The 21,850-nt window shown below is 47.0% G+C and overlaps 1 protein-coding gene across 2 annotated transcripts in view; it reads left to right on the forward strand.

Moving 5' to 3' along the window:
• Positions 1-20,096: 20,096 nt before the first annotated feature.
• Positions 20,097-21,850, forward strand: part of COL6A2 (collagen type VI alpha 2 chain) — a 43,096-nt gene continuing 41,342 nt past the window's right edge. The window contains exon 1 of one of the 2 annotated variants that reach the window (XM_081865996.1): positions 20,097-20,250. The gene's annotated coding sequence lies outside the window, so the exon portion shown is untranslated. The remainder of the gene's footprint in view (positions 20,251-21,850) is intronic. The other variant, XM_081865995.1, reaches the window with a different exon arrangement.

Here is a 21,850-nt window from a genome sequence, read left to right on the forward strand (position 1 = left end):
TTGTTAATAGTCCTGTGTGGCACCTTTAAGAAAAGATAAAGGACCCCTGACAGTAAAGTCCAGTCACAGACGACTCTGGGGTTGCGGCTCTCATCTCGCTTTACAGGCCAAGTGAGCTGGCGTTTGTTTCCGGGTCATGTGCCCAATATGACTAAACCACTTCTAGTGCACTGGAACACCAAAACCAGAGCAGCGCATGGAAATGCCGTTTACCCTCCCACCGGAGCGTTACCTATTTAGCTACTTGCACTTTTTGACTTGCTTTCGAACTTTAGGTTGGCAGGAGCTGGGACCAAGCAATGGGACCTCACCCCGTCGTGGGGATTTGAACCACTGACCTTCCAATCGGCAAGCCCAAGAGGCTCAGTGGTTTAGACCACAGGGCCACCCGCGCCCCTTGGCAGCTTTAAGATTGACCAAAGGAAAAAAAGACACAGCTTTACTGAGAGCCAAAGCCAGGTCACCATTGCAGAAAAGACTGACTTCAAGATTGACCAATTCAGGCTGCATTCCTGTACACACACATAAAATGAAGCAATCTGCATGAGATTAAGTGGACCTTACTTCTGATCAACATGCGGTCATTGTGGCTTGAAAGGCATTAAGAAAACAGCAGTGTTTAAAAGTCTACTGTTTCTTTGCAAAGGAGGAGAATAGGGAGAGAACCAGAGTGGGGGGGGGTGTAATCCCAAAGAAGAAGCAATTATGATAGCAGGGACCCCTTCTAAACCAAACTAAGGGACTTTTCAGTTTAGTTAAGTGCTAATTATTTGTAAACCTGCAATTCTTAAGTGCCCACAGTATCTTTGCAAAGGAGGAGGAGGAGGATAAAAATAGAACAGCTTAGCCATGCTGCCAGGCACCTCTACCAAGTCCAGAGTCCACCAGCTGCCACTGCCAGTCACTTGTACTTGGGGGGTGGTTGTGGGGCAGCTGTTTGGAGTGGGCTTGGCTTTGTGGTCTTCCCTCTGCATCACTTCTGGTGGCAGGTGCTGCCTCCTCACAGATAATTCAACAGTCCTTCTATGAGCACTTAAAAAAAGGATACTAAGAGCCAACATGGATTTCTCAAAAACAAGTATGTCAGACAAATCTCATTTCCTTTTTTATAGAGTTACAAGCTTGGTGGATCAGGGGAATGCTGTGGATATAGTATATCTTGATTTAAGTAAGACTTTTGACAAAGTCCCCCATGATATTCTTGTGAAGAAGTGGGGGGTGGGGTGGGGTGGATGTTTGGTTGGGCTTGGGGAATTTTTTTGATTTTGTTGTTTTTGTAATTTTTACAGTTTTTTGTTTGTATTGTTTTATTGGTTTTGTTTGTTTGTTTGTTTGTTTGTTTAAGGTGTTATTTGTGGGAATGTTCTGGGGTGCAGGAGAGGATATATTGACTAATTATATCCTTATCCAACTTGTACTAACAAGTTCCCAAAATATCAGCAGAGTTTATAGACATTCCCCTTTAAGTACGCAACGGTAACGCTTGCACAGGTTCGCTAGAACCTCTATAATAATTACTCTGGTAATTTCCCCTTTGTTCCCTCTTAAAATACAAGACACGACACAGTCTTTATAAAAGTATAAAAGAGTTTACTCACGTTCTGTTCACAATATGATCCCAGAAGGTAGGCAGGCTTAAAAAGGTTACATACACTTAGAATCTATCTTGTAGTAAGATATTACTGTCCTCTCTTGGCTGGGAGCCAAGAGGGCATGTTGCTCCTTCAGAAGATGAAGATGGCAGAGAGGCAAGAGGCAAGAGAGAGAATGGCTGCCTGCCCTGTGCTTTTATCATTACCTGCACAGGTGAGGCCACACCCACCTCTGGTCACATGCGGAGGAAGTCCGTCCCCAGGAAGTTTACCTGCTTGCTGGACAGACATCCCTCCCCATGTTCTAACATGTACACTCTAGGAATGTTGTCATTGACTGCTCCTGTGTTTACATCCCACATTATTTTGTTCTTAAGGGGAGAGGGTCAGGGCTGCTGGGGCATGTTCCACAGGGGGGGATGCACTGGGACAACCGATCTCAGTGATCACGGGTAGGAGGAGGAGTTACGCTAAGATTAGACCATGTCATTACAGAGGGGGCAAGTTTAGTCGTTGTCTGAGGACTATTCCTGCCTCCGGGTCTGGTCCTGACCGGATGGATACTAGAATCAGCAAGGGATACCCACATGACCTGAAGGTGCCGCTGTGCAATGCCAGGTCAATGATTCATAACACCACTTGATCATGGATGGAGGATTTGACCTGGCATGTGTAACAAAGACTTGGTTGGATGAAGCAGATGGGCCTGTCCTTGCTGCTGCTTGTCCACCAGGTTTCTCTTACGCACAGCAACCCAGATCATGTGGGCGGGGAGGGGGGGTTGCAGTGATTTTTAGGAAGTCATTAGTTTGCACCAGGCGTCCTATTGGGAAGACCCAGTTTTCCGAGTGCATGTTCTGGAAGTTGGGCAATAGGGGCAGTACAGGATTCCTTTTCGTGTACCGACCTCCCCGCTGCACCAAGGATTCCCTGCCCGAGCTGCTTCAGGTCATTGTGGATGTTCTCCTGGAGACACCTAGCTTGGTCGTCCTAGGGGATTTTAACATCCATGCCGACATGACCTTACAAGGGGCCACTCAGGACTTCGTGGAAAGCATGGCCTCCATGGGGCTGTCCCTGAATAAGTCTGGCCCAACCCATAGCCGCGGACATGCCTTGGACCTGGTGTTTACCTCTATGGATGAGGGGGATCTGACACTAAGTAAAAGCAAAACGAAAGAAGTGCTATGGTCAGATCACTTCCTGGTGCAACTGGACTTCTCTGCAACCCATCCCCTCTGCAGGGAGGTGGGACCAATTCGGATGGTCCGCCCCCGCCACTTAATGGATCCAAATGGTTTCCAGAGAGTGGTAGGGGATGCTTTATCCCATGTTGATGGCCTTTCAGCTGATTCCCTGGTGGCCCGCTGGAATGTGGAGTTAACCAGGGCTATTGACTTTTTGGCTCCGAAGCGCCCTCTCCGATTGCATGGAGCCCGGACAGCCCCGTGGTTTTCCACGGATCTGAGGGCAATGAAACAATCGTTGAGATGGCTAGAGCGCCGGTGGCGGATAACTCATTCCGAATCTGACTGGACACAGGTTAGAGCTCAACGTCGAGCCTACCAAGTGGCGATAGCGACGGCGAAGAAGAATTTCTTCACCGCCTCTATTGCATCTGCAGAAAACAGCAGCAAGAGACTTTTTCAGGTGGTTCACAATTTAGCGGAACCACCTGCAACATTGGGGCCCAGTACGGGCCACATGTTCTCCTGCAATGATTTTGCAAAGTTTTTTGCAGATAAAATCGCTCAGATTTGGGAAGAAGTAGACTCCACCGTGGGAGCAGGGCCGGGGCAGGAGAGTGCTAGAGTCCTGTCTAGTCAAGTTGTGATCAATTCCAATCTGTTACCTCTGAGGATGTGGACAGGTTGCTTGGACAAGTGAAGCCAACCACCTGTCTCCTGGATCCTTGCCCATCCTGGCTTATAAAAGCTAGCCGGGAAGGACTGGGCGATGGGCTTCGTGGGGTGGTGAATGCTTCCCTCCGTGAGGGAGCCTTCCCAGACCCGCTGAAAGAGGCGGTTATTAAACCACTTCTTAAAAAAACATCTTTAGATGCGGCCACGATGGCCAACAATCGCCCAGTCTCAAATCTTCCATTCTTGGGCAAGGTGATTGATTGAGTGAGTGGTTGCTGAACAACTCCAGGCACGCCTGGAAGAAGCGGACCATTTGGATTCCTTCCAGTCAGGATTCAGGCCTCATCACGGGATTGAAACTGCCTTGGTCGCACTGGTTGATGATCTCCGGCGGGCTAGGGACAAAGGTGAGAGCTGTTTCCTAGGTCTGCTGGATCTCTCAGCGGTGTTTGATACCATCGACCATAACATCCTTCTGGACCGTCTTGAGGGGCTGGGAGCTGGGGGCACTGTCATACAGTGGTTCCGCTCCTTCCTCCTGGGCCGTGTTCAGAAAGTGGTGGGGGGGGATGAGTGTTCAGACCCCTGGGCTCTCACTTGTGGGTCCTAAATAGGGTAACTGTGCCCCTGAAGGACCAGGTACGCAGCCTGGGAGTCATTTTGGACTCACAGCTGTCCATGGTCATTTTGGACTCACAGCTGTCCATAGGTCAAATCTGTGTCCAGGGCAGCTGTTTACCAGCTCCATCTGGTACGTAGGCTGAGACCCTATCTGCCTGCGGACTGTCTCGCCAGAGTGGTGCATGCTCTGGTTATCTCCCGCTTGGACTACTGCAATGCGCTCTACGTGGGGCTACCTTTGAAGGTGACTCGGAAACTACAACTAATCCAGAATGCGGCAGCTAGACTGGTGACACCGGTCTTGAAAGACCTACATTGGCTCCCAATACGTTTCCGAGCACAATTCAAAGTGCTGGTGTTGACCTTTAAAGCCCTAAACGGCCTCGGTCCAGTATACCTGAAGGAGCGTCTCCACCCCCATCATTCTGCCCGGACGTTGAGGTCCAGCACCGAGGGCCTTCTGGCGGTTCCCTCATTGCGAGAAGCAAAGCTACAGGGAACCAGGCAGAGGGCCTTCTCGGTAGTGGCGCCTGCCCTGTGGAACGCCCTTCCAGCAGATGTCAAAGCGATAAACAACTACCTGACATTCAGAAGACATCTTAAGGCAGCCCTGTTCAGGGAAGTTTTTAACGTGTGATATTTTAGTGTATTTTTGGTTTCTATGGAAGCCGCCCAGAGTGGCTGGGGAGGCCCAGCCAAATGTGCGGGGTATAAATAATAAATTATTATTATTATTATTATTATTATTATTATTATTATTATTATTATTCCCATTGCTATCACTGAAGCCAAGGAGCCTGCATTCGCTCCATAGGACGCACACACATTTCCCCTTAATTTTTGGAGGGGAAAAAGTGCGTCCTATAGAGCGAAAAATACGGTAATTACTGCAGAATTGAATGATAAGGAAAGGATTCATAAAATTTCCTAAGAATTTGTCTATAACAAATTTTGCTTGTACATGTTGCTAGCTGAATAGAATTTCTGAGCTCATAATTTGTTGAAACAAATATTTACAAGGAAAGACTGCTAATCTCCAAATTAGCATTTTCCTTCCAAGTAGCTGAACTTTGTGATATGTAGGTTGAATGAAAATCCAGCTGAAGGAAGATTTTGTAATACCAGACAAAAAGAATGCAATCTATGAGTGCTGGACACTTCACTGGAAAGTCACCAGGCACAGTGGGGTGGGTGACAGAAGCCAAATTTGGTCCACTATGTACTTTAGGAGTCATAATTCCTTCCGAATGTAGACAGATCATGTACTGAGAATAAAGAATGAGAACATGTAGCATCTCCACTGCCTTTATAACATGGCTATCATAAATGGCTATCATAAATCACTGCATAATTATCTCAGTTGGCAGCACATCAACAGTCAACAACTAGTCAGCCATTCTCCTCCTTGGGAGTGAAATGGGCCAACCTTGGGAGTGAAATGGGCCAACCTTCATATAACCTAGTCCCAGACCATTTATACTAAACAGGCACATCAGAAAGAATGTGCTGAGCAGGCCAAAGGACAGGACAAAATGCTGCCACCTAAGATGACCATCATCTAATTTTTATACCTTGAAGTTAGAAGCAGCATTCTGAGTAGAGCTGGGGAACAACTGGCAACTAGTGAGGGCCTTAAAAGCAGCCAGAGAGCTCCATTCTAGTTAACAATATGAGTGCTCTGTCCACAGAGAGGAGCAACTCCTTACATTTGAGTAATCCAGCTGATTTTTATTATGTTGGGCCATTGAAAGTGGTAATTGGTTACACAAGAAGAGACAGGTGAACAGAAAGAATCTTCCTGTGATGTCTGCAATGGACGAGGAAGTTCAGCTGTTTTTCTAAAATGTACCTAGATGAATAAGATCCTAAAGAAGGGCTTTCGCATTTCAAGGCTTAAATCCCATTTACACAGTGGGAGAGCTGGGCATGTGCTTTACTTTCTCCCATTGAAATCAATGGGACTTTTATTTTAAGTTGCTTTGGCTGGATCATGCTCAATTTCTTAGGGATGCATCTGAAATGTCCTAAATGTACCTTTGCAAATGGGCCAAGTATGAGTAACCATACAAACGCAGGCACCATGCGCAGACATGGATTAAAAAGCTGAGACTGGCAGGGGCATTTTTTCAGGACAGAATCTGCACAGGCTGTTCACTCCACGACTGATGCTGATGCTGATGCAAAAGGCAGAGTTGCCTGAGCTATATTTTGCCTCCCTGGCCTTTGGAGAAGGCCTGTCCTGCCACACCCCCCCCCCCCGAGAAGCCCCAGCCCTCTTCAGTTTTAGAAAAGGAAACAACTGACCACAAGTTTAATGCTTCACTTTGGCCTTAGTGGAAGATGACTCATTTCAATCAGCCACATCTGGATTGACTTACCGCTCTCTCCAAAAAGTGCTGGGAAACAGAGAAACAAACAGATGTGTGAGGCCGATGTCTGACTCCCACTTCTGGTTCGAAGATGATTGTAAGCCTGGGACCAAGGCTTTCTTACTTTTATTCCTGCACTGTCCTGAGTGATGGTAGGCATTTTTATTAATAAGCTCACTCTTGATAATGCCATAATAAATAACATGTGATATTTTGTGTGCATCTAAGTGAGAGGCACAAGGAGAAGGGGACGACAGAAGACGAGATGGTTGGACAGTGTTCTCGAAGCTACCAGCATGAGTTTGACCAAACTGCGGGAGGCAATGGAAGACAGGAAGGCCTGGCGTGCTCTGGTCCATGGGGTCACGAAGAGTTGGACACGACTAAACAACAACAAAAACAAGTGAGAGGCATGGGATGCGGGTGGTGCTGTGGGTTAAACCACAGAGCCTAGGGCTTGCCGATCAGAAGGTTGGCGGTTCGAATCCCCGCAACGGGGTGAGCTCCCATTACTCGGTACCTGCTCCTGCCAACCTAGCAGTTCGAAAGCACACCAGTGCAAATAGATAAATAGGTACCGCTCCGGAAGGAAGGTAAACGGCGTTTCCGTGCGCTGTTCTGGTTCGCCAGAAGTGGCTTAGTCATGCTGGCCACACGACCCAGAAGCGGTACGCCGGCTCCCTTGGCCAATAAAGCGCTGCAACCCCAGAGTAGGCCACGACTGGACCTAATGGTCAGGCGTCCCTTTACCCTTTACCTTTAAGTGAGAGGCAGGTAAAGAAACGGTCTAAGTAGTAAATCAACAACCATTTATGTTGGTGTCACTTACGCAAACTTAAGAGGTTACTGAGAGCCAAGCCTCTTTAAGAACAACAGCAACCCCTAGATCACAGCCTCTTTGAGCTGCTTGGAATAGTGGTGCTGAATCAGGGAGGCTCCTCCTGCGCCTGCGAAGGGCTCTTCCCAACAGGAGGTCTACTGTGTAATCGGTGTTGCTCATGCCCACAAATTTTTAGCAGCATCCACACAACCTCTTTGTCATCAAAGCACCAGGCTGTACTTTTTCACACTGAATCCAGATTTCCCCCTACTGCAGAAAACAGAATAAGTAAAAATAGCCTGTTGTACATCTGCAGTCACTGCTGGTGTGGAAAGTCATTGACAAAGTCTTCTTGGTGGGCAATTTGCCTCCAGTATGGCAATGTTTAGGTCTGTGGCCTCATACAACATATCTTTACTTTTCGTTCTACCTATTATTAAATTTATTCCTTCCTTCATTCATTTCAGGTATTTATTTATATACTGCTAAATAATCAGAATTTCTAAGTGTGGTAAATAAAAACTTTTTTACAACCATATAGAGACTAAGAACTATGAAAGTTCATCCTAGAAATGGAAAAGTACCTTGGGAAGGTCTGCTGGAAAAGGAAGGTCTCTGTCAAGCACCTCATGTTCAGCAGAGAGGAGGCCTGTCTAATCTCAGCCAGGAGGGAGTGCCACAGGATTGGGCCCACAATACTGAACACGCAGCTTCCAGTTGTTATAAGCCATGTATCTGAACCATGGAAGAACACTAGCAGAGACTCCCCTGGGGACCTCAATGATCAAGCAGGGATATTGGGGACCAGGCAGTCCTTAAAGTATCCTGGACCCTATTTCTTAAGGAAGCCTTATAAATTAATACCAGCACTTTTACCTTGGTCTCACAGAGTATAGGCAGCCTCCACAACCTCATCCATTTCACAGCTGCAGCCAGACCATTCTCAGCCTCTTCTGAGTTAGATGCTATGGAGAAAAAGAGCAGAGCATCATCTGCGTACTGAGGACGCTTTGCCCCCAGACTCCTAATGACCACTCTCAACAGCTTCAGGTGGATGTTAAACAGCACTGGTGCCAATATCATGTACCATAGCACAAGGGCTGTGGGGCTGACATAGTCTCTCTGCTGTCTTCTCCAGACAGGGCCTTGCAGTTGGAATGGAACCACCGGGGAGGGGGGAGGGGAAGTGCCCCAATGCCCATCCCACAGAGCTGGTCCAGGGAGATAGTATGGCCAATGGTTTCAAAAGCTGCAGAAAGATCAAGGAGCAGAGACACATTCTCCCTGTCCCAGGCACCAAAACAGAACACAATGCTGCTGGCATTGCTAATGCCCAAAGGATGTTTCCAGGTGAATCATAGAACTGTTGAGTTGGAAGCCACCCTGAAGATCTCCTGGTCCAGCTCCCTGCAATTCAGGGATCTTTTGCCCAACGTGGGGCTCAAACCCATGACCCCCAGATGAAGAGTCTCATGCTCTGCTGACTGAGCTATGATTTGGGGCAGATGGTGGATCACATGTGTATAAGTATCACCACATGCAATCACTTTTCATTGCATGAAATGGCTGAGTCAGAAGATGCCTTGGTGATTTCAGAAATGAATGTGGTGTCGTATCTTGCTTTTCAATAAGTCCCCAGCGCTTGGGCTCAGCTTAACGGGAGGGGGGGGGACTTGGGGGGAAAAAGAGAAAGCTGGTAAAGTGTTACCAGCTGTAAACTATCACTCACAGCAGCTCCAGGCAAGACTGTTTGCAACTCTCAGATGTGCATCTAGAACCTCATCCTTATTCAAGTACAATGTTTCGTAGACCTCTCCTACATAAAAAGAAATAGCACATGCATATTCAGAATGGCTGCAAGATATACTTCCTGTTCTGTTTCCTAAACCATAAATAAAATAAGGCTCTGAATCCATGTGATTTTCAGAGGAGAATAAATATTAGAGGGGAAATTGTGTTTACATTTCCAAAGAAGATGCATTCTTTCCCCAGCTGGAGTCACCTTTATTATTATATTTCTGCCATTTTAAGACAGACAAGGCTGGTACCTTAAAGACAAAGTTAATGACCCACCACAAAGCCATCCATAGCTGCAATTCTAGCCATATCTGCTAACAAATAAGTTTCGCGGGTGGAGTTTTGTAATAGAGCACTAAGGAAAAAGCACTCACAGCAAGAGTCTGCACTGTGATGGGGATCAAAAGGGCAGAGGGAAGGAAGTCTGCTCACCCCCTTGGCATGGCAGCATTGCAGGACGGCAGAGGCTTCACTGGGGCCCTGACGAGGGAACTGGAACAGTGGTGCCCTTCCTGGTAGGCGGTAGAGGCTTAAGCCCCTCTGGATATCAGGAACTGGATCTAGCCTGCACTCAGATTTGCCTAATGGGGTGCAGGCTGGGGACTCAGGCTGTGCTAGGGGGCAGAGCTGACGGAGCAGGTAGGCTTCCCTCAGATCCACCCCTTGCCCTTTTAAGCAGCCCCCACCTGTTTGTTTCTTCACCAGATTTTTCTTCTGCCCACTCACCCTCGGTTTAAGCTGATAGTCAATGACTTTGCTGTGGCTACGGTGGTCACCGTTCTTTAAGGGGCTGGTAGGAATTTGCTCGCCGGGCTAATTAACACCAACCCAGTGGTCTTGCCTACCTCATAGCAATCATCACAACTAGTTTGGCATTGGGGCAATCCGAGTGGCCATGTCCATGTGCCCTGGGGGAGCCAGGGCTGAAGGCACTCCCCCAGATGGTGGTCCCTGTGGGTGTCACCCTATTTGATGTAAATCTTAGGAACCCCCGCCTGGATTGACCATGCGTCACTTCTGGCAGGTGGGCTGGAAGTATTTTGATTGCCCCTTGCGCAAGCAAAACCTTTTTCATCTGTATTCAATAAAGTTGTGGCCTGTTTTGACCCAAAAAACCAGCCTCATTGGTCTCTTATTTGCATGGGTCGGGGTATGGGGAACCAGACGCCTCATCTTGCAAGGAAAGCCTCTTCATAGTCTGTTTTCAGCTGAGTCCTCCAGCATCAGGTCAACATGCCCCCAAACTAGGGCCATAGCTAGGGGGTGGTGAGGTGGGCCCCCGCCAGGGGCGCAGGCGATGGGAGGCATGCAAAATCGGCTAAAAATGTGTCCATAAATGTCCCCTCCACCATTTGTCCACAATAAATATTGATTATTGCCTCATAATAAATGGTTTTAAATAGAAGGTGAATTGAATGGAGAGATGGAAATAAGAGCCAATTTGTCCGTGGCTGGAGGGCACAATCTGGACGGTTTTGCCAGGGGCGCAAGATCACCTAGCTACGGCTCTGCCCCAAACACAAGGAATTCAGAGAACTAGAAAGCGGCTGCCCCAGTGTCACCTTCTAAGTCCATCCCTACAAATGTGGTTGTTGTTCCTGAGGTTGTCAATGCATCACCCCCCTCCTACTCCACTTACTCTAGAGTAGAACCTCAGCAGCTTCTGGGCCCCAGGGCAGGCGCTCCTCAAGGGTGCCCTGGGCACAGAGGTCCAATGGTGCCTTGTGATGGTCATCAGAAGCCACCTAGAGCAAGTGGCAATGCTGGACACTGGACCGCCTGCCTCTGGCTGGTGAGAAGGGGCAGTTCTGGTGGTGGCTGAAGTGGAGGGGTGGGTGGGGTGCTACCTCTTATGCTTCCACTGCCTGAGGCAGGTGCTTCATTCCACCTCCCGTGTGGGCCGGCTCTGCCCTGACCTGTTCCCAAGCTACTAGCGGCTGCCTTGGTGCATATCCCTTGATTCCCTTCCCATCTGGATGCCCACCCACCATTCCTATTTCCTCTCCCCTCCACCATTTGTCCACTCCCCCCCCCCCCCGCACACACACACACAATTGCTCTTTGGCTGTTTGATGGCATGGCCTTCCTCGCAGTGGAACACAGCCCATGAGGCTCCTGCTGATCTTCTGATCCCTCCGCTTGGAAAATGTTTCGCAGTATGGCTGGGCTTTGGCCCTCTTTTTCTCAAAGTTGCCCCACAGATGGGAAAACCTAGAAAGGGAGAGCATCTTAAGCAGCCAGGAGAGAGTTTACAATGGAAAGGAGCTGCAATGAATGTCCTCCAGCAAATCATTGTACGTAATACTCACATTTCTAAGTTGTATGTCTAAGGAGAAATGAAAATTAAAGGTAAAGGGACCCCTGACTATTAGGTCCAGCTGTGGCCGGCTCTGGGGTTGTGGCGCTCATCTCGCTTTATTGGCTGAGGGAGCCGGCGTACAGCTTCCGGGTCATGTGGCCAGCATGACTAAGCCACTTCTGGTGAACCAGAGCAGCGCACGGAAACGCCGTTTACCTTCCTGCCGGAGCAGTACCTATTTATCTACTTGCACTTTGACGTGCTTTCGAACTGCTAGGTGGGCAGGAGCTGGGACTGAGCAACGGGTTCTCACCCCGTGGCGGGGATTCGAAAAAAAGAAGAAGAAGAAAGAGTATTTTCTGCTCCTTTGGGATATTGGTACCTGCAATTCCTAATAAGAAAGCTTCTGGGAGGTTTTTTAAATAAAAGTAATTTTAAACATTTTTTTCAATTCAATATATATCATTTCCCATAATGCTTTAATTACTTTACACGACCACCAAATATGATAAAAGGTACCTTCTTTTTCTTTACATTTCCAACACGATTTGTACTTGTCATATACAGTTTTGCTAACTTACTAGAAGTCAAATACCACCTGTACATCATTTTGATATAGTTTTTTTTCAGCATGCAACATGCCAAGAATTTCAAATCAGTTTTCCGTAACCTTTCCCAATTTAAAAGTTGAATATCAGTGTATCATTACGGATTTATCTGTTCTGTTCATCTTTCGTATACCGTTCCAAGAGCAATCTATACATTTTTGAGAGTAATTTTATATTGTTTTCTAACAGATTTTTTTGAAATCTTGAGATCTCATAACTAAAACCTTTCTTTTTGCCTGTCTTGAAAATATCATTTAATTGGTGAAACTGTAACCAATCCCTTAATAAATCCGTTATCTCTTCAAAATCTTTCAGTTTCACCTAATATGTTCTACTTTGGTTAACAGCTCTCTATATGTCTCCCAGCTGTGACCCATTCCTCCATAGCGTCAGAGCTAGATTACTGCAATGTGTGCAATTTCATCTGATTTGATGCAGACTGCCACATCTTGCCTCCTGCTGAGGGCTGGGTTAAATGTTACAGAAGTGCTCTACCTTCTGAACTGCCTCTACAGGGGAAAGACATTTGTCTCCCCAAATTCTTAGTATTCTCTCACATGAATCCCACAACCCAGCATGGCCATGTAAACAAAACACACTCAGCGCCCCAGATCACATTGTCCGCAAGCACCCCAAACACACACTGGCAGCCAAAACTATTTTAAAGACATCTGGCAACAACATCCCTAAGACTGATAATAAAATAAAAACCAAGGAAACCATAGACTTTGACCACCTCTGTCATCTGTCTCTGTCATCTGATGAGTCAGACCACCACACTAGTTGGTAGGATTCAAATACAACTAACGTAGTGGTTTGTTAATGGATCTCATATGCCATTGACAGGAAAAAGCCGTTTAATCCTTCCTAATGTTGAGCTTTCTGAAATAATTACAGGCTGTCTTTTCACCAGATGCCAACAAAGAAGAATTTAGGAGTCATACCTTATTTGCAACAAAAGGAAAGTCCAAGGCAAATTTTCACATTCCATTACCCATGATTTGAATTCTTATGTTTTTTTAAAGAAAGTTTCATTTAGGGAAGCAAAATGCACAGACTTTAGGCATGTGTCTGAGTTTGCAGGACAATTTGTACCTCTCAAATTTCACATGCAACATTTGAACACCCTCACATTAAGAAGACTTTGTGCCCAGGGCCATTTTTGGATCAATATTCTCTGAACATTTTCAAAATGTGAGGAGTACAATATAATATTGGAAATGGCTGTTAAGATTTCCCTGATATTCTGAAGGAATTGCATAATTCTAGAGAGCATTTGAACCGCAATGTGTTACCTTAGGCCTGTGTAGCCATGTGACAACTCCTCCTTTGGTTTACTAAATCATCGCAGCACTGCTGAAATCATTATTTCTTTGGCTGAACAACAAAAAGCTCTGGAATGTAGAAATTTGTAACCAGGATGATAATTTTAAAAAAAATTCCCTCCTTTCAAGATTAAAGAAACATGGCCAATTAGAAGAGATGCACAGGACACAATTGTAATCTCCTGAATACAGAAAAAAAAAAACACACCACCAGCTGAAGAGCCCAAGCCTTTGTGGTGAGGCCTACTTGACCCCACTAGACTGCAGCCTTTCTCAGCCTTTGGTCCTCAGATGTGGGTGGACTGTAACTGCCACCGCCCCTGACCACTGGTCCTTCTAACTAGGGATGATGGGAGTTGTAGTCCAACAACATCTGTGAACCCAAGGTTGAGAAAGGCTGGTCCAGAGCATGAGCCACAAATTAGAGAAATAAGTTAATGGAATGTTTATATGGAATCTTCCTCGTTGTTAAGGAGTCCGTCCAGTGGGGCCTTGAACACAAGGGCTGTGTTGAGGTGTTTGCTTGAATGGGTGAGATGTTACAGGAGACTAGGGGAGGGGGACAGGGATGTGAATGCAAACCCAATGACTCCAGGTGTGCCGGCTGTTCTTCAGACCTTTGTGCAGGAGTGGGAAACACTCCCCCCCCCCCCAGACCCCAGGTCTGAATCTTCCGTATCCTTTGCAGGTTGAATTTGACAGATAGGTGGCACTCACCATGGCATCAGGGGATGAACTTCTTTGAAGCACACCTTCAACAAGGTTTGCTGCAGGTGTGGAGGTTTGCTAGCAGGTGTGTCAATGAAAATTCACCATCCTTTGAGTGCTACTTACGCTTCATGTACATATCTTTGTATGCAATTTTGCTAAATATATGTTTTTAAAATTTCCCCTTAAAAACACAATTTTGTATATTATTTTCACTTATACATTTCTATTCACACTTTTCCCAGTATAAAGGTACAGGACCCCTGGATGAGCAGCACTCATCTCGCTTTCAGGCTGAGGGAGCAGGTGTTGGTCCACATTCAGCTTTCTGGGTCATGTGGCCAGCATGACTAAACCGCTTCTGGCTCAATGGGATATCGTGACGGAAACCAGAGCCCATGGAAATGCTGTTTCCCTTCCCGCTGCAGTGGTACCTATTTATCTACTTGCATTGGTATGCTTTCGAACTGCTAGGTTGTCAGAAGCTAGGACAGAGCTACAGGAGCTCACCACTATCACACAGATTTCAACCGCTGACCTTCCAATCAGCAAGCCCAAAAAGGCCACAGCGCCACCCACATCTCCTTTGCCCAGTATATGCATATATAGAAACTACTCCCTTATTTATGGATGACCCCAGTTTACTTTCAAACTGACAGTCAGACATTGTTATCATCCCGTCCTGTTTCCGCTATGGGCTGTCAAGGCAGCACAAATACTGCATGCTGCTCATTTCTGTCACTCCTTTAATTCCAATGAATGCCAAACTAAAGGATGTAGGGCAATTCAGATCCACATGCAGGGGTTCATTCACATTCATAGCTTTTTATGGAAGAATGAAGTTCAAGATCCATTCTTCACTGAGTACCCATCAACTGGCTGAAAGGGATAAATTTTAGCATTGCTTACACAGGTTCCACATATCTACGGCATGGTGTGATTTACTGAAAGTCACCTCTTGGTGTCTGAATTCACCCTGTACAGTATTAAGAACATGGTAAAACAAGATGGCAAAAATGATTCAAATGTGCATTTTTAAATTTTATACTCCTCATTGCAGCTGCATTGACAACTCAGGAACAGCAACCACATTGTTCCTCGGGGAACAATGGAAAGTTCACAGTCTTTCCAGTGCATATGGTTTCCTTCCAGCCACAGCACTCAGAAACCCACATATTTGTACTGTATTCAGAACAGTGCCCTGCTACCTATTTTTGTAGACAGCAGCCCCCTCTTTTCCCAGACTATTGAATTCTGGCTAATGCAATAATTAACACCACCCCTACTGCCCACTTACTTGTTGCTAAAGAGTTGGTCTCTGGTACACACGCGCGCACACACACACACACACCACTGTGCACAGAGGTAGCATTACTCATTCAACCAACAAAAACCTAACAGCAGAAATATTGTCTTTTCTCTGAAGCCATTGCCAAAAAAGGTTTCTCTAGCGTGTGGCATCTGAGTCATGCAGAGCAAAGTCAAAAGCTTAGTGTAAAGGGGGAAAGTGCACAAATATTACCCGTGGGTGGCTGGGTGGGTGTGGGTACGATGTTGGGAGGTGCCTGGAGGAAAAGCGCGTGAAGAAAAATGTTCCTCTTTCAAGGCATCGTTGCCAAAGCGAACAGGAGGAAATCCATCCTGTGGTATCCGTCCAGTTGGATTTCTTGGGAAACTGATTTCAAGATTCCCCTTCTGGTTTCTCTGGTGACTAGAAAATAAAGCAAACACAGCAGAGCGTTCCAGTCGTGATGAGCACAGCCAACCAGGCAAGGCTGGTGCCATGCGGAAAGGCACAAGAACAGGCCAAACACACAGCTAACGTTACCTTGCTGAGCATTGCTGGAAATGCCAAAGAGGAAGGAGGATCAGGCCCAACCCTGTTCTCGAGACTGGGCAGACTTTAAATCCCTTGCCCTCCCCCAAAACTAAAAAATTGTCACCAAATGACTGACTCAGAGTGATACACCTGGAAGTCAAGGGAGGTTTGCTCCATAGTTCAAAATGATCAGTTAGTTTTCTCATCCAAAGTTATAAACATGTTAGGCAGGGATAACCAGCTGCACAAATATTAGATGGGGAACACTTGGCAGGCTAGTAGCATATGTGAAAAGGATCGAGGGGTCTTGGCGGACAACAAGATTAACACAAGTCAACAGTGTGATGCAGCAGCAATGGCTGCATCAACGGAAGTCTAGTGTCCAGATCAAAGGGAAGTAATAGTCCCACTCTATTCTGCCTTGGTCAGACCACACCTGGAATACTGTGTCCAATTCTGGGCACCACAATTTAAGAAGGATGTTGACAAGCTGGAACGTGCAGAGGAGGCTAACCAAGATCATCAAGGAACTGGAAACTAAGCCTTATGAGGAACAGTTGAAGGAGTTGGGTAAGAGGAAAAGAGGAGACTGACAGGAGATATGACAGCCATCTTCAAATATCTTAACGGCTGTCACAGGGATGAGAGAACATGCTTGTTTTCTCCTGCTCTGGAGGGTACGACTTGAACCCATGGCTTCAAGCTACAAGAAAGGAGATTCCAACTAAATTTCAGGAATAACTTTCTGATGGTAACAGTTGTTCAACAGTGGAACAGTCTCCCTCTGGAGGTGGTGGACTCTCCTTCCTTGGAGGTTTTTAAACAGAAGTTGGCTGACCATCTGCCATGTATGATCTAGTTGAGATTCCTGGGTCCCTCCCAACTCTATGATTCTGTGATAAGCCAAGTTTTATATACTGGAAGAATGAATACCAGGCTCTTGCGCTCCCTGCCTGCCCCTTCAGTCCCTCCCTTGCCCGTTGGCTTTGAGGCTTCATCTTTGCCAGAGTTCAGACATAATGGATCAAGGCAAACCAGGAAGAAAGCACTCCAGGTGGGGGTGGGGGTGGGCAGGGGGAATACATGCCTGCCCCATGCTTCTAGTTTAAGAAAATATCATAATTTATTACATTTATATAGTGCCCTAAACCCGCAGGTCTCAGGGTGGTTCACAGGTCAATAGACTAGACAATCTGGATGCAACCAATGTCTGAAAAGCTGTCCAGATATATATATATATATATATTTAAAGGGAAACATTGGAATCAGTTACACAGAACCATTGTCAAGCAACAGCACAAGAAATAGCACAGGCTGAGTCAGCAACCTGCAGCTTCAGTAAGAAGCACCTGGAAAATATCCATTAGGATCCCAGACCTCTCCCCAGATTCTGGGTTTCTGAATTAACAGGTTCTGCCAGGTGTTAGCAATGTCCTTTTCATTTCTGGCGAAGCTGTGATGTGTCACACATGCATGATGTGCACTGGGGGCCCTTCAAACAAGTATTGAGGGGGCCAAAGACACCTCGGCACCCGAGAGTTGTTGTGCCTGAGCCAAACCCACCCAGTCACTGGAACTTCACAGAATATTTTCCCCTGCCCCTCCATTTTCAGGGACATTTTCTTCTATCACCCCATTGTAAGGAGTGCAGAAAATCCTGAGCCAGGTGGATTGATGGTTTGATTCGGTATAAATTTGTTGTTGTTGTTTAGTTGTTTAGTCGTGTTCGGCTCTTCATGACCCCATGGACCAGAGCACACCAGGCACTCCTGTCTTCCACTGCCTCCCACAGTTTGGTCAAACTCATGCTGGTAGCTTCGAGAACACTGTCCCACCATCTCGTCCTCTGTCATCCCCTTCTCCTTGTGCCCTCCATCTTTCCCAACATCAGGGTCTTTTCCAGGGAGTCTTCTCTTCTCATGAGGTGGCCAGAGTATTGCAGCCTCAGCTTCAGGATCTGTCCTTCCAGTGAGCACTCAGGGCTGATTTCCTTCATCATCATCATCATCAAACCTTTTATTGGCATCGCATATGAACATCCATAGTAAATCAATACAGAATTACCACCTCCCCAACATCGCAAAACATTTGTCAAATGAAAAGAGGCAAAACAGTCTAATGTTACAGCTCTAGGTCTCCAGGGAGATCAGATGTCTGCAATGTGTTTCTGCAACAAAAAACCAAATAAAGATATTTAGCCACTAGCTTGGTGAGCTCCTGATCATTCCCCAGTAATAGAAAATGTACGACCTCCAACTATGATTTCCATTTGGGGATGCAGAGTTGATCTAGAAACTGCTGGCGGAGATCAACATATAGTTTACATTTAAGAACCAGATGAGTAAGAGTTTCCAGCAGGTGGTCTTCACATGGGCAAATTCTTTCTCCTTCCACCATTCCCAAGAACCTACCCCAAAGGAGGTTTGATGGATTTGAATTAAACCTGGCCAACGAAAATGCCCCTCTTTCTTGAGGGATAAGCAGAAATTCAAGATAATTGTGATTAGTTTCATAAGCCCAAGAAAGTTGAAAGTAAAGAGGGGAACATGTTTTCTCTGCTGTTGCTGTTGGTTCCTGACGTTCAACCTAATTTTTATTATAGCCTTGGCAGATGGTGGGGGCATCGATCGCAAAAGTTCCACTGACAGTCCAAGTTGCTGTACAGTGGTACCTCAGGTTACATATGCTTCAGGTTACATACGCTTCAGGTTACAGACTCCGCTAACCCAGAAATAGTGCTTCAGGTTAAGAACTTTGCTTCAGGATGAGAACAGAAATCGTGCTCCGGCGGCACAGCAGCAGCAGGAGGCCCCATCAGCTAAAGTGGTGCTTCAGGTTAAGAACAGTTTCAGGTTAAGAACGGACCTCCAGAATGAATTAAGTACTTAACCTGAGGTACCACTGTACCTTTATGTTAAACTGTTGTAGCCCTGGGGAAAGAAATGGGTCTGACAAGACTTCGCTAAAGAGAGGATCTTTGTCTAATGTGAGGTAGATGTACAACCAACATAGAAGAAATCTCACTCAGGCAACGGTCTCTACCTTGTGTTGACCTCCCTCTAGACACAAGGCTTCAGAATGGATAGGTTTGATCTTGCAGTCCGTGGGACTCTCAAGAGTCTCCTCCAGCACCATAATTATAAATTATATATGAGCATAAATTAGCTTCCTATTTTGCCTAACTTGTGTTTCTGAACTAACAACTGATAAGCACTAAAATACTCACAAGCATTTGCACTTGGCCACAGGATGATAGAAGTTTCAGTTCTGAGGAATGATTTCCCACATGCTTTCTTTCAACCCCTTCCCGTAAATGTGGCAGCCGGACCGAGCAAAGAATGCTGCCAGGGGTTCTTAAGAATCCAGCCGGTTTGAGATTAGCACAGTCCCAAAATACTGGAAAACAATATTTATTCAGTCACCAAAAAAAATTGTGTTTGCAACCAGGTCAGAACATGGGGGGGTTGGGGAGAGAGAGAAAGAGCAGCCACTACAAACAAATGATGGAGAATATTTGGAGAAATTTATGCAAAGCAGCCTCCTCCTCTTTGGGTGAGAAAAAGGGAAATCTCAGAAATGGTTCAGCCAACCGTCCTTATTGAAAAAGCAAGCAGCAGGGAGGGAGAAAGCAAAACCTATGAAAATATTCCGATTTCACTCCTACCCCTTTCTAGAGTCACCAAACATCCTTGTAAAGAGAATCTGGACTAGAGGAAAATCTATATAACTGATTCAAAAATACAATCAAGTATCAATTCCAGACACCATGAAAAGTGTCGTCCTGAGAAATTTCGAATAACTGGTGACCTGGATACCAAGTTCCTCTGCAGGTTCACCAAAGCCCACATCGCCTCCTTCCGTCCGCGATGGCAGTGCTGCCAGCTGGCCTTGGGAAGGGGGCGGTGGGCTGCTAGTTTACAATGGCACAGATTGTACTTTGAACAAGTGACGTGTTTGAAAAACTTTTGTCTTCCCCCTTTCCGTGATTTTTCTAAACGCTGCTGGGGGACCCGTCGGGTGGGGGGGGGGGTCCCAAGCCCCTGGCGGGCACCGCGTCGGCGAAGGGCGCCCTGGAAAGGCACGAGAAAGGGCTCCCCGGGGAAGCTTCGCTTGCGCAAGAGGCAGCCGGAGCTGGAGCTCGCCCGGGCGGGCGGGAGACCCGGGAACGGTCCGCGCCCTCGAGCGCGCATGGTGGAGCCACAGCGCCGCCGGGTGGCCGCTGCTTGCTCGGGTCGCGCTTGCTCCTCCGGGGGGAGGAGAAAGAGGCAGGACGGAGCCAGGCGCCCGCGCCCCGCCCGGAGGGCTCCCTCTCTCCACTCCCGAGTCAAGCGAAGGCAAGGAGCCCCTGTCGCCCAAGATGCTGCGCCCCTCGTGAAACGCGCGCAAGCCCTTCGTCCGCGCCCAGGAGCTGCCGCGAACCGGTTCCCCAGGTAAGCGGACGGCAGCTTCGCCCGACGGCGCGCCTTCGTCCGCGGCTCTTGCTGGGGAAGCGCGGAGGAGAGCGGGCGAAGCTGGACGGGGCTGGGGCGGCGAGGGAGCGCGAGGGAAAGGAGGAGGCAGCCGCGCCAGGAATAGCGGGCAAGTCTAGGGGGGTCGCACTGATCCAAGCAGCCCCAGCACAGCAAGCGCAGGACCAAAGGCACCTGGGAAGGACGAGGTGCTGTCACTCACCTCAAGTCACAACAGGCGATGAATGTCATGAAATGCTGGTGCTGGTCTTTGATTTCTACGTGGCTAGAAAACAGCCGTTGCTCTTCAAAGCGCAGACACTTTTCTCCTTCCAACATTGGCACGGCAACGTTATCCGTTTCGATAGTTTTGCACCTATAAGGCGGCGGAATTCATAAATTGGCTTTCGTGGCTTCCCTGGTTTTGCCTGAGATCTGGTGCCTTTGGCCAGCAGATTGCAGGGCGTGTGTTTTTCCAGCACTAGAGCACCGCAGTAACTCGCTAACAGGCATATTTTGTTCTCCAGAGATATTAGGCAGATTTAGCAGAAACTAGCAACAGCATTCCTTCTGTTGTCTATGGCATGTCTAGATTGGAGGCAATTAAGACTCTTTGCTAATGAAAAGAATGGCTTTTCTCCTTCGTTGCTGCAAGAGACTCTTGACATCTCTCTCTAACTTACAGTGCTATCCTATAGATACAGTAAGTCCTTTTTTGGTCAACTAGGACTTACTGGGATTGCAGCCTAATTGTGAACTGTTGTGTTCCTCAGTAGGATGTGTAATTTAGAGACATGAGCAGCACCCCAAAGTTGTGGGGAGGAGGGGCAGAAGTTTGTGTTGGTTGTGTGTCTGGGAATTTTACTCTTAGATGAGGCTATGAAGTCGTGACTCTTCTCTTCCATGCACAGACCATGAGCCAAGTCTGGGGAAAGGGAGGCACTGGCTGATTTTGGTTTTCTCTTCCTTACCTGGATTTGTGGCCTGGACTCTTCCAGTGCTGCAACAGATGATGCTTTGCCCAATATTGGGAGCACACAACCAAGTAAACTGGGAGCCAGAGGAAAAAATGCACCAGAACTTTCAGTTAAATCAGAATGCAGCGTTTTCTGAGGCAGCATTCACATAGAAAGCAAAATTGGAGGGAAGCTAAAGGAGAACTTGAATCTTCATGTACAATATCCATTAATGCACAATGTTGGAGAAAACATTCGAGAGCCCAGTTCTGTAGTAAGAAAAAAGACATATTCGCTGGAAAAGTCAGGTGAAGGATCTCCATTTTAGGCAACCACCGTAACTCAGTTTTTGCATCTTTCTGTGTCTGAACTGGCCACCTTGTAGTCTGAGCATCTCCCACTGGTACCTGTCTCCCCCAGAGCGGGTCTGGGATGCCCCTATTTTCATCAGAGAAACGTTGGAGGGTATGGAACAGGTGTGTGAGAAAACTCTCTCGTGTTTCTGACCACATCATTAATCAAAGCCTTTCACCCCTTCCCGTCACTTATAATTTTGCTAAGTTGTTTAAGGTTGCCACATTTCATCGACCAGAGAAATGTAATACATTAGCATTAGTTAGGTTTGC

This window comes from Podarcis erhardii, assembly GCF_964252035.2.
Source record: "Podarcis erhardii genome assembly, chromosome: 1".
Taxonomy (NCBI): Eukaryota; Metazoa; Chordata; class Lepidosauria; order Squamata; family Lacertidae; genus Podarcis; species Podarcis erhardii.